Below are 12,571 nucleotides of genomic sequence, written 5' to 3' on the forward strand. Positions count from 1 at the left end.
TGCACATCAGCTAACATCCTAATGCAATTTTCTAATAACTTAGACTTAAGATAAATGACAGTTATTGTCATTGCTATTGTGTGATTTCTCTGCATTTCAGGTCTCAGGTCTCCTTCAAGCGCTCTCGCTGCACCACGACGTTGACTGTGCTCTGATGTAGATCTTCCTGATATAATAACCTTGTGCTTCTTCAACAAGCCAGTTTCCTTAACAACATATTTGAGTTAACACCATTCTAATGTCAATGAGAACTTGGCTATGCTTCCAACTTTTACACCAGTAGGAAGGTTCAATTTACTTTCAAAGTATTGAGTGCTGCATTCTGCTCTTTCCAATTTGACAATAGTCAGAATATTGTGCCCAGTCGTTTGGTCAGATACGAGACCAGATATCACCGTAAAGACGTTTTGTAAATGTGATTAGCAATCACAGACTGTTGATTTTAAAGGAGATTCCCTTTGATAATGCAGATAGACCTCATCCAATCAGCTGGAGACCTTAAGAGCAAAGTTGAGATTTCTTAGATAAGAAATTCTGCCTCAAGACTGTAACATTGAAATCCTACTAGAATTTCCAATCTACTGTCCTAACATATGAATTTCAGAATTGTCAGTTGCAGGATCACTATGTAGTATACATACACACACACACACACACCCTATTGGCACTGTTTCTCTGCAGAACCCTGATTGATACAAAGTCTATATTTTTTAGAAGAAGTGTGATAAAATATCTCTCATCATAAACATATACCTATAGTTGGAGATTGTACTAGACCCTGAGGCTGAAAAGAGTAAGAGAATTATTTGGTGCTTAGAGTATTACCCAATTCTGAATACATGTCAACATTATAGTCATTGTTGATTTTTTTTTATTTTAAATATGTTTTTATTGATATTTTTAGAGATAAAGGTAGGGAGAGAGATAGAAACATCGATGTGAGAGTGAAACATTGATTGGCTGCCTCCCGTATGCCCCCATTTGGGGATTGAACCTATAACACAGGCATGTGCCCTGACTGGAAATTGAACTGGGACCTCTCCATGAGATGATGCTCAATCCACTGAGCCCCACCAGCTGGGCTCATTGTTGGTTTTATATTGCTCAAATATGTAGTCATTTTTTAAATGTGCATTTTGTGAACTCATTTTAATATTCCAAAATACAATTTAATATTGGTACCTTTATGCTCAGCATCACTTCTCTTTTAGCTTAGAAAGATTTTAATAGTTGCTTTTTAATTTAAATAAGAGGTGTATCTCTATTCTGTAGCTTCATATACAGCCAATGACTGGATTGCATAAAATAATATGCTTCTAAACTGTAATTTAAAATGTAATTTAAAAAAACCTTCCTAGACAAATAGCGTAAACATACATATTCATAAAGTATTCTTTTAAATATGTTGGTCCAATTTACATAGAGATGAAAGTTAAAATTTATGAAGTGCTATTTGCTATTCATGCCGATGGTTTAGAGGGTTGCCAGTCTTACTGTATGGTTGAGGACACTGGGCAGAGAGGCCTTCAGTGACCTCCTGTTCTCCACCTGAAGACACATGAGTCTATCCTCATGCAGACCCCACAGGATTCAACTACAGATGAACTGGAAGATGACATGGAGAGATGGGTTGGAGAGGGGCTGGGGCTTAGAAAGTAGAATTATCGAAGTCAATTCATTTGATGCGAGAAACTCATAATCAGCCTGTTTCCTCTTAAAGGGAGGCTGTAAGTGGAAGTGTTAATTATTGAGGCTGCATGTCTGGTGCCAGCCTTTGATCACCATTTCAGCCGTTCTCTGTCAGGAAGAGAGGATAATCTCTTTGCCTGAAGGTTTATCTCACAAGTGCGTGGGTATGCACGTGCACACATGCACAAACATGCATGCACACATGCACAGACATGCACACACGCACACACACGCACCCCTTTTGGCAAGACTCGTGGCCTGATTGTAAGCAGGTATGAGACCCCAATCTTATTTTAGATTCACTTTTTAATTGCTTTCATTTGGGATTGAGTCACAGGAACTATGATTTCCTTTCATTTATTAGCAAAGCCATGTTTTTTTTAGCAAAGGCAGTTTATTGGCCTACTTTGATTTCAGTAATCATTAACATCCATGGCGGAAAATGCCTACCCCTCCCCTCAAACTAAAACTTGAGAGACCTCCTGTTCACAGTCATTGTCCCTCTCCATTTTGCTTTTCCTGTCTTTCCTACCCCACCCCTGGGCCTTGACTCAACAACTTGAACTTTCTGAACATCAGTTTCTTCATCTACCAAAAGGAGAAGCTACAATTAGTACCAATGTTCATATAAATTCTATCCTATTCAGTGGGATGATGGGTAATCTTCCTCTATTCTGCCATGTCTGCTTCTGTTCCCGCCACCCTAATTTAATTCCAGGGAAGGCCACCTTCAGGTGTTTGTGGTCTTGTAAAGTGACTTTTTTACAGTGGGAGCTGGTTAGCCTCACACGATAGACTTCAACACAAAATTAGGGAGGAGGAAGAGGGGGCAGGGATCAACAACAAAAGAACAGGTGTCAATATACAAGTCTTATGCAAGGTGGAAACCAATCGGAGAATATTGATCACTTTAGTACTACTTAAAATGTGGCCCCTGCTCCTCTGACACATCTCAGGTACTTGTTAATATTGAGGTTCCTTGTTGTCACTCAAGACCCATTGAATCAGAATGTGGGAGCTAGGTATAGGATCCTACTTTTTTCACAAGCTCACAGAGTGATACTGAAGGACCTGAAATTTGAGACCCATTGGTCTAGGAGACGTCCATCACTGTGGTAGTTTTGAAAAGAATACCGATAGGTAAATATTCAGCAGCTACCTGTTATGGATTTTTACCTTTGAAATAGTAATTGATAATCTCCTTCCTCCATCTCTATACCTCTCCTCACTTTCACAGGTGTGCTTGGGTGGGATCAACTGGGCTACCTCCAACTTCCCCAAAAGACCTGGGATAGTATAACAATTGTTCTTTTCAGCACTTTAAGTCTTTAGTCAAATAGGCAATTGTTCATAAACAAGTAAACTAGATAAACAGCAAAATCAAACGCATCCTAGAAGCCTCAGGCCTCCGACTCTCTAATTCGAGGGCATTGGGAAGCCCAGTAACCCACAAAATATCACAGGTCCACAGAACAGGGGAGGGACAAAGGGTTTACAGGTGGATTACAGAACAGCCTTACTACTTACAAGCAGGAAGCCTTTTTGAAAGAACCATAACAACTATTTGCACTTATATGTGTGTTTTAACACCTGCAAGATAGTTTCTTTTCCACTACTTCAGCCCCATTGATCAGTACTGCATTACTGATCTTTGGTTTTGCATGGGATAAGAATTATATAACAAATGGGTCCATAAATTCAGCCCAAATTCCTGAGTCAGGAGTGAAATCCTTTTGCCAAAACAAAAGAACAGTTCCTCATTTTTTATGATTCTGGTATTGTACAGAGATTTCAGGAAATGCAGAGGAAACACTCACATGCCCCTGTGCACACGTTCACGCACACACATACGCATACATACATATACACATACAAGCACATAGAAACACGCAGATTCTTCCTGTGTACAGTCTTATGTACTATTGTGAAAAGCAAAACTTGTGACAAGACTAGCAAACCTGGTTCTATAAGATAAAAATCTAAACTTGAGTGGTTTTCATCAGTGAACTTACTTTCCTTCCTTTTATTTCTTCCCTCCTTCCCTCCCTCCCTCCCTTCCTCATTTGTTTTCTGTAAGGAAAACTAAAGATAGAAGATGTCTTTTTGTGACATTTGGATACAGAGATTGAAAGCAATAGAGGCGTTCTGTCTGGAAAAATAGAATAGATTCACATTTTGATGACTTGCTCTTCTCCTTTTCTGTCTCCAATTCTAAAATCTGTTTTCATTGTCAGACCCTAGACTAAATACTTTACACACATTTCCTTTTATCTCATAACAGCCCAGTGAGATATGTGCATGTAAATGTGGAGAGGGTGAGTGAGTTGCCCAAATCACCCAGCTGGACTAGCTAAAGCAAGTTCATCCGTTCATCCACCCACCCATCCATCTCCCAGACACTACAGAGCACTTATTCTATGCCATTATTCTAGGTGCTGGGAGTGTAGCAGTGAACACAATAGAAACAGCTCCTGTGTTCTTTAGTCTATAGCCTATGGGGGAAAACAAAGGGTGTCTCAATACAAAAGGAAATGCATAGAAAGGGCTATGGAAAGAGAAACAGGAAGAGCCAGGGCTAGAGAATGGTAGGGCAGACATGTTACTTTGGTTGTAGAGGTCAGGGAAGGCTCTTCTGTGCACACGACTCCTTGGTTAGAGACCTGAATGAACTGAGGGAGTGAACCATGAGACATCTGGAGGGAAGAGTCTTTAACATGGCACATCCTGTGCCGTAGGAGCTGGCCCTGGCCCACCTCTGAAGTCCCAGGCCCTTCCTCTCCCTTCGCCATGCTCTAACCTAGCTTGACAGCTCTTGTTTGCAATGAGCTCTGTGCTTCCTGCTTCAGAGCTTGTATGTATACTCCTCGTTTCTGCTTGAATACCCCTCCCCCGTCAACACACATGGTGCAAATCCCTTGGATTAGTTCTTGCTGTAATATTTCCCTATGCTGGATATGTATGTCAATATTTACTGCAATCAGAACAGTAAAGATGTTGCCAGTGAGCCTCTTCTGCCCAGAGGGCTGGATGAGCAATGGGGGACTGATGCGAGTTGCTACGGGTCTACTCTGCTGATTACCTATAGAAGTTATGAGCAAGTCAGCACTTGCTTACACATTTATGTTGATCTTACTTTAGTGGGAGAAGTGCATTGCTCATCTTTGCTGACCTCTAAATCTAGAATCAAGCAAGACACAGCCCCACCATGCCAGACGATGGTTCACTTATGTCTGTGTTTCTTTGTGTGTTTGGTAAGGGATGATTTTTGAGAAAACTCACTTGTCCCTAAAATTTCAAGGTTTTATTTTATGCAATTTCTCATGAATTGTATGGACCAAGTTCTCTCACATGTGTTATTTCAAACTTTCTTGAATCATCAGTTTGACACTGTAACCTCTCAGACTGATGTTTCTCTAGCTAACGTGGTATTCTCATTCCTCGCCTTTGCCCTAAATCTCTCTCGCTCTAGTAACTGGTGTCTTGGGAACTTTTCTTTCAATCTGATAAGTAGAAAGGAGCATTCCGGTATAATTCAGGAGACACCTTATTGTCCAGTTACCCTATTCCCGACCAGCTGGGGGACTTGCAGAGAGATCCCTAAGTTTTTGAAGCTCAAGTTCTTTATCTGCAAAATAGGAAAATAAGTCTGACTTGTACAACTCAGAGTTGTTATGATGCTAAGATAGGCTAATAATTGCAAATGACGATTTAATTATTTCATGGACTAGGTTCCATTCCATTCTCAGCTTTCATTCATTTGGTCTATTGTCATATTTATATTATTATTATTGACATTATAATTATTATTATCATCATCACTAAAGTAATAAGTGCATAGTAAAAACAAATCTAATAGTACCAAAAAGTCTATGATGAAAATTTCCACCCCACTGAACCCCAGCTATAATCTCACTCCCAGGATACACCTAATTTTAATCAATTTTTATGTTTATATCACAATGCTTCCATAATATTTCTATATCTCATTGTCTTGATAATTTCCTTCACTCATTCAATGTATAGTCTATATTGTTCCCATATCTCTTTTTCAAAATGCTCCCCTTTCCACTACATGAAACAAAAAACCCCACCTGAGTTTGAAGAAAATAGAGCATTTTTTATTTTATTTTTAAGATCCAGACATCTGTCCGGGAAGAGCACTGCTCTGAGACCAGAGGGGGGCCTGCTGCTCTCAGTAACGGGGGCTCCCCGAGAATGCTGTCAATGTGTTGATGTTTTCCCTACTATAGAATGAAGTGTGAAAAAAAAATTAGGATAATCTGACAAAATATGTCTCAAAATCACATGAGAAATGTGTTGCCATACTTAGTCACAAATTAATGACTTTTGAGCTTCATTGAGTTTGAATCTTATTTCAATTTTTAAAAATTTCCTTATGTGCCTTTATTTACCAGTATTAACATGCATGGTTGGACTTGAATTCCTGCAACTGTCAAAATAAATAAAATGAAATACAAATTGCATTGAGTTTTTGTTGTTGTTGTTGCCTCTGGGTTTGTTTTACAAACTAATTATTCACAAAATGTGGCATTTCGCTATTTTCCTTAGGGCTGTGGATAAAGACTTAGCATACATCAATGCCTTGTTTTCACCTGGAATTGCATAGGAAGAGGGTCCCCCAAGAGGATTGGGGTATGTAGAAAAAAAGACATTTTTCATAAGGAGAAATGAAAGGAAGGCTTACATGACCCACAGAAAGATTGAGGGGAATATAATGACCAGTGTGGAGAAAGTCAGATACCCCTGTGTACTGATGGTTATACAACTCACACACAGACACAAACAATTTCACCTGCAATTAAAAGAAATATTTGAAGCACAGAATTTAATTTATAAGAATTCTGCTACAGAGGACTGGTTAGCAAAAACAGCTTCATCAAATTAAGAGAATAGTTTAGGATAAAACATTAATTAAGGGATAAATTAGCTGGTGTAAAATTTGTTTCTTCAGCTACCTGTTTAAAATCTGTTCTTGTGCCCTGGCCGGTTTGGTTCAGTGGTTAGAGCGTCAGCCTGTGGTCCAGAGAGACCTGGGTTCGGTTCCCACTAAGGGCATGTACTGCGGTTGCAGTTTGTCCCCGGCCCTGGTTGGGTTGTGCAGGAGGCAGCCACTTAATGTGTTCCTTTCACATCGATGTTCCTCTTTCTCCTTCTTCTCCTTCTCCTTCTCCTCCTCCTCCTCCTCCTCCTCCTCCTCCTCCTCCTCTTCCCTTCTCCCTCCCTCTCTATCTGAACAAAAAATGGAAAAATGTCCACGGGTGAGGATAAAAAAAAACTATTCTTATAATAGAAACTTAATTTTTTAAGGATTTTATAAATAGTGTTGACAGAAGTGACTAATACTTATGCACAGAGGAAGCATATGATATAAAAAGTAATGCTTTTACTTGAATAGAATTTTTACTGTATTTTATTTTCAGCTTGATGTGGTGTTTGCTCACCAATATGAATCTTCTGAGAACTCCATGAAATGATGGGCAGATATTAGGGTCCATATTTTGTAGGTGGGTAAACTGAGTTTTAAATACTAAATGACTTATCCATAGTAAAAATAAATCAGTAGCTAAACTTGGACTAGAATCCATTTGTCTTTATTTTTAATCTCTATGATAATTTTATAAGAAATAAAGCTCTAGCTAGAGCCAAAAGAATATAGCATCACATTATTTCATCATTAGCCAAATTTTATTTCTCTAAGTTTTTTTATTTTTATTTTTAAAACTTACCTTTATTGTTGAATGTATTACAGATGTCCCCCCCCCCTTGACCCCCTCCTCCCCACTCCCATCCCCCTCCTGCCTTCCCCACACTATTGTCTGTGCATATATGCATATAAATTCTTTGGTTTATCTCATCCCACCCTCCCTCCCTTCTTCCCTTTGAGGTTCCCCAGTCTAAGAACCAATTTGTACTTCTTACTCTCTTCATCTTTTTCACCCAACCCCCATACCCCCTCCCATCTGGCAAGCAACATAAAGTTCTCAGTATCTATGAGCCTGTTTCTTTTCTGCTTGCTTATTTTGTTTGAAGATTCAATTGTTGATAGATATGTATTGACTGCCATTTTATTGTTCATATATTTTTATCTTCTTCTTCAAGATGACCCATCAACAATTCATATAATACTGGTTTGGTGGTGATGAACTCCTTTAGCTTTTTCTTGTCTGGGAAACTCTTCATATGACCATCGATTCTAAATGACAGCTTTGCAGGATAGAGTAATCTTGGTTGTAGGTCCTTGCTTTTCATCACTCTGAATATTTCTTGCTCTGGGCAAGATGGCGGGTAGGTAAACGCGGTATCCGTCCTCCCACAACCACATCCAAGTTACAACAAAACTACAGAACAACCATCATTCAGAACCGCCTGAAATCCAGCTGAATGGAAGTCCTACAACTACGGAATTAAAGCAGCAGCCACATCCAGACTGGGAGGAGGGCAGAGGGGACGGGCTGGTCCCACACCCACGTGTGGCAGATAAAAGTCAGGAGGACACCTCGGCTGGGAAGGTCCTTCCTGAGGACTGAGGGGTCCCCCTCCCACACCAGGTGCCCCGCTCAGGGTTCCAGTGCCAGGAAGAGAATCCCCATCACTTCTGGCTGGAAAAACCAGCAGGAACTGAGGCTCAGGGAGGCTGAAGCGGCTGGAGCCCCAGGCAGCTCCTTAAAGGGCCTGCGCACGGACTTGTCGAACTCTCTCCCTCTAAGCTTGGAGAGGAGGCAGCTCGAGGGCGCCAGACACATACAGGGAAGAACTGAGCTGTTTGGCACTGGAGCGAGGGCTGGAGAGGGGGCTTTCTCCGGGACAGACGTGAAGTCAGAGGCCTTTGTTCCTTTGGTGAACCCTTCCCTGGGGTGGCAGACAGTTGCTATATCTGGGACTCCAGCAACCTGGCTCACACTGGTAGCCCCACCCTGGTGACTCCCTGTGGCCCCCCCCACCCCATCCAACTTTCAAGCCCACCCAAGCTGTTGCCAGTTGCTTAACCATAGGATTGTCCTGTCTTGGATCCTGCTTCAGGTTTTCCTAAATTCTTTCAAACAAGCAGCATCTGGTCTCAGGTAGACCCATACTACTTGTTAAGTAATACACTGAAACAAACACAGGAGGCAGCCAAAATAAGGTGACAAAGAAACAGGTCCCAAATGAAAGAACAGAACAAAACCCCAAGAAAAGAACTAAGCGAAATGGAGTTAAGCAACCTAACAGATGCTGAGTTCAAAATACTACTTATAAGGATGCTCAATGAACTTAGTGAGAACCTTAGTGAACTTAGTGAGGGCCTCAAGAGCATAAAAAAGGACCAGTCAGAAATTATGAATCCACAGTCAGAAATGAAGGAGGCATTAATTGAAATAAAGAATACTTTACACAGATTCAATAGTAGAGTACGTAAATCCAAGAAGCAAACCATTGATTTGGAATATAAGGAAGCAACAAACACCCAATATCAGAACAGCAAAAAGAAAAAAGAATCCAAAAAAATGAGGATAGTGTAAGGAGCCTCTGGGACAACTTCAAGCATACCAATATTCACATCTTGGGGGTGCCAGAAGGAGAAGAGAGAGAACAAGAAATTGAAAACCTGTTTGAAACAATAATGGCAGAAAACTTTCCTAACTTGGTGAAGGAAACAGACATACAAGTTCAGGAAGCACAGAGAGTCCCAAACAAGATGAACCCCCAAAGGCCCACACCAAGACACATTATCATCAAAATGCAAAAGGTTCAAGACAAAGAGAGAATCTTAAAAGCAGCAAGAGAAAAGCAGTTAGTTACCTACAAGGGAGTTCCCATAAGGCTGTCAGCTGATTTCTCAAAAGAAACTTTGCAGGCCAGAAGAGAGTGGCAAGAAATATTCAGAGAGATGAAAAACAAGAACCTACAACCAAGATTACTCTATCCTGAAAAGCTGTCATTTAGAATCGATGGCCATATAAAGACTCCCAGACAAGAAAAAGTTAAAGGAGTTCATCACCACCAAATCATTATTATATGAAATGATGAAGGGTCTTTTTGAAGAAAAAGATAAAATATATGAACAAACAAAATGTCAATGAATACATATCTATTGACAATGGAATCTACAAACAAAATAAACAGGCAGAATAGAAACATTCTCATAGATACAGAGAACATTTTGTTGGTTGCCAGATGGGAATGGGTGAAAAAGGTGAAGGGATTAAGAAGTACAAATTCATTGCTGGACTGACAAACCTCAAAGGGAAAGGAGTTGGGGGGTAGAAAGAAATAAACCAAAGAACTTATATGCATAATCAATGGACACAGACAATAGTGTGGGAAAAGGTGGGAGGTGGGCAGGAATGGGGAGGAGGAGGTCAGTGGGGGAAAAATGAGGAACATATGTCATACATTCAACAATAAAGATTTAAAAAATTAAAATAAATAAATAAATATTTCTTGCCATTCCCTTTTGGCCTGCAAAGTTTCTTTTGAGAAATTGACTGACAGCCTTATGGGAGCTTTGTTTTAGGTAACTAACTGCTTTTCTCTTGCTGCTTTTAAGATTCTCTCTTTGTCTTGAACCTGTTGAATTTTGGTGATGATGTGTCTTGATGTGAACCTCTTTGTGTTCGTCTCGTTTGGGACTCTCTGCGCTTCCTGGACATGTATGTTTGTTTCCTTCACCAAGTTAGGAAAGTTTTCTATCAGTATTTTTCAAATAGGTTTTCAATTTCTTGCTCTCTCTCTTCTCCTGGCACTCCCATGAGGTGGATGTTGGTACACTTGAAGTTGTCCCACAGACTCCGTACACTATCCTCATTTTTTTGGATTCCTTTTTCTTTTTGCTGTTCTGATTAGGTGTATTTTGCTTCCTTATAATCCAAATTGATGTTTTGCTTCTTGGCTTCACCTACTCTACTATTGATTCCCTATAAATTATTCTTTATGTATCCTTCATTTCTGACTGGTCTTTTATTATTCTCTTGAGGTCCTAACTAAGTTCCTTGACATTTTCATAACGTTCCTTAAAATTCTCACTAAGTTCGTTGAGCATCCTTATAAGCAGTGTTTGGAACTCTACATCTGTTAGATGGCTTATCTCTATTTTGTTTATTTTCCTGGAGGTTTGTTATGTTCTTTCATTTGGGACATGTTTCTTTGTCTCCTCATTTTTGCTGCCTCCCTGTATTTGTTTCTATGTATTAGGAATAATTACTATATCTCCTAGACTTCTGAAGGTAGTAGGTGTCCTGTAGGGTCCAGTGGCACAGCCTCCTGGTCACCCAGCTGGGCCCTTGAGGTGCACCCCTCTCGTGTGGACTTCACACCCTTCTGTTGTAATTGAGTCTTGATTGCTGTTGGAATGTCGGTTCTGTTGGCATGTCAGTGGGAGAGATTTACTCAGACTCATCAGCTGCAAGGACTGGCTGTGCCCACTAATCACCAACCTCTCATTACCTTGGATGATCAGCTGTGCAGGGACCCACCACACAGAGCAAGACTTATTTCAGTAGGCCTCTGGTACCCACTGAGTCCATTTCTTGAATGTGTCACTTGTGGAGGTGGTTAGGTGGTGGTGCTTCGATGTGGTCTGAAGCTGTCCACTGGGTGTGCTGGCTCTGGGGCAAGGTCAGCCACTGCCTGTGTTCTACCCGGTGCCACCAGGCATAAGCAACAAAGCGATCTGCCAATGGCTGCTTCTTGTGCTGGGATTGGAGGTGCCCAGGCAAATCCAAGCTGTGAACCAAATCTGGGTGCTTCTAGTGTCAGGCCTGGGGCCACTTAGTGAGAGGTATGGGGCTCTCTGAGACCAGATGCTGCCTGTTTGAGAGAATTTAGGAAAATCTGAAGCAGGAGCCAAAACAGGCCAATCCTACGGTAAAGCCACTGGAAACATCTTCAGTGGGCCTGAAAGTTGGGTGGTGGAGGGCCTCAGGGAATCACCAGGGTGGGGTAAACAGTGTGAGCCAGGTTGTTGGAGTCCCAGATATGGTTGCTGTCTGTTGGCCCAATGGGGAAAGGGCTCCCCAAAAGAACAATGCCTCCAACATCACATCTGTCTAGGAGAAAGCTGCCTCTCCAGCCCTAACCCTGACGCCAAACAACTCATTTCTCCCCCGTATGTCTTTGGTGCCTTTCAAACTGCCTCCACTCCGAGCTTAGAGGGGGCAAGTCCAAGTAAGTCTATCCTTGGGCCCTTTAAGAGTAGCTGCCTGGGACCCAAGAGCCTCAGCCTCCCTCAGCCTCAGTTCCTGCTGGTTTTTTCAGCCAGAAGTTATGGGGACTTCTCTTCCTGACACTGGCACCCTGAGCTGGGCACCTGGTGTGGGATGGGGTCACCTCGCTCCTCAGGGAGGACCTTCCCAGCTGAGGTAGACCTGGTTTTTATTCACCATATGTGCGTGTGGGACCAGCCTGTCGCGCCTCCATCCCTCCTACCAGTCTCATGTGGCTTCTTTGATTTCGTAGTTGTAGGACTTCCATTCAGCTCTATATCAGGCAGTTCTGAAGGATATTTGTTCTGTAGTTTAGTTATAATTTTGATGTCTAAGAAGTTCTTTGTAAGTTCTCTTATTCCATCATGCTATGTAATGCTATGTATATAATTTCTGCAAAACTTTCAGACAGCCTGCTGTATGTGAGAGGTGCTCACTCAATGTTTGAATACTTTGTTTCCTTTTTAGGCAATTAGAAGAATAATGAGTTAGAACTGAAATACAACTTGGGCTCACTGGAATGCGATGTCCTTTTATGTTTTGTCAAATATAACCACCCTGATTTACTTCTATCTTGATTTCTTCTTATGAGAGTCAATTTAATACATTAAGATCATAGGGTGCTAGATTAATATAGTCAACTGCTTTCTTATGTAAAAGTAATGAACGATTAGAACTTG

Source organism: Molossus molossus, unplaced genomic scaffold, assembly GCF_014108415.1.
Source record: "Molossus molossus isolate mMolMol1 unplaced genomic scaffold, mMolMol1.p scaffold_m16_p_17, whole genome shotgun sequence".
NCBI classification, from domain to species: domain Eukaryota; kingdom Metazoa; phylum Chordata; class Mammalia; order Chiroptera; family Molossidae; genus Molossus; species Molossus molossus.